Source organism: Chiloscyllium plagiosum, unplaced genomic scaffold (genome assembly GCF_004010195.1).
Source record: "Chiloscyllium plagiosum isolate BGI_BamShark_2017 unplaced genomic scaffold, ASM401019v2 scaf_79999, whole genome shotgun sequence".
Classification (NCBI taxonomy): Eukaryota; Metazoa; Chordata; class Chondrichthyes; order Orectolobiformes; family Hemiscylliidae; genus Chiloscyllium; species Chiloscyllium plagiosum.
Window position 1 is genome coordinate 1 of NW_025154183.1, and position 1423 is coordinate 1423.

At 45.2% G+C, this 1423-nt stretch overlaps 1 non-coding gene across 1 annotated transcript; it reads right to left on the reverse strand.

Moving 5' to 3' along the window:
• Positions 1-1277: 1277 nt before the first annotated feature.
• On the reverse strand, positions 1278-1350 carry trnar-ccg. The gene has a single exon. It is a non-coding gene; the product is annotated as a tRNA-Arg (tRNA).
• Between the last annotated feature and the right edge of the window lie 73 nt (positions 1351-1423).

Sequence of the window (1423 nt, forward strand, 5' to 3'; positions counted from 1 at the left end):
CACTATTTATAGAACATTACATTACAGCGCAGTTCAGGCCCTTCGGCCCTCGATGTTGCGCCGACCAGTCATACCAATCTGAAGCCCATCTAACCTACACTATTCCATGTACGTCCATATGCTTGTCCAATGACAACTTAAATGCACTTAAAGTTGGCAAGTATGTCGTTAATTAATTACATCAATAAAAAGAATCCTCAAATTTAGTGATGATCCACAGTTGGCCTTTGGAAATTGCTGTAAGCCCTCAAGAGTCAATACTTAATCTCCTCCTGTTTCTCATTTAGAGTAACATCATTTGAAAACACAGTGTTTCTCTGCACTGAAGACAACCCAAACCTACCTCATCACCACCACTGTTCTACTGTACTTACTGTGTCAGATAGTTTATCTGACTGGATGAGAAGAAATTTCCTGAAATTAAATATTGGCAAGACTTAGACTACTATTTTCCATCCCCATTACAAATTCAATTCCCGTGTCATTAATTCTAACACCTGAGCTGCTCTGTTCACTAACACTGATGTTGCATTTGACCCTGGGATCAACTCCTGACATAATTCTTTGCACCTTCACTACATCTGCCTCTTTCTGTCTCCATAAGAATGCTTTGCCTTCGCTTCTGTCTCAATTCATCCAGTGCTAAAATTCTTATTCATGCCTTTTTGTTGCCCCTCAACATGACCACATATTTTGGTATCCCGCATGACATCATTGATAACTTTCCTGCTTGCGTCTGAACTCACATGAAGTCTCATCAGTCCCTCACCCCATGCCCTATTGACCTGAATTTTAGATTACTTTACATTAGATTACTTTACAGTGTGGAAACAGGCCCTTCGGCCCAACAAGTCCACACTGACCCGCCGAAGCGTAACCCACCCATACCCCTACATTTACCCCTTACCTAACACTACGGGCAATTTAGTATGGCCAATTCACCTGGCCCTGCACATCTTTGGACTGTGGGAGGAAACCGGAGCACCCGGAGGAAACCCACGCAGCCACGGGGAGAATGTGCAAACTCCACACAGTCAGTCGCCTAAGTCGGGAATTGAACCCGGGTCTCTGGCGCTGTGAGGCAGCAGTGCTAACCACTGTGCCACCGTGCCGCCCACAAATCAGAATTCAAATTCCACCATGTGCCCTCTCACAATTGGCACCCAGGTCCAATTTGTAGAATCACCAGTTAAACAGTCCACAGATCATGCTAGGGCTGCCCCATAAAGCAGGAGACAGCCATGAACCAGAGCCCAAATCAGAACAGTAACCAACAGCACCCCAGGTGGGACTTGAACCCACAATCCCTGGCTCCGGAGGCCAATGCTTTATCCATTAGGCCACTGGGGCTGTGGGTTGTGTTTAATGTCAAACAATATACTGGTAGGAAAATTGTCTTCTTGTAATCAAATCCCTCCAGAAT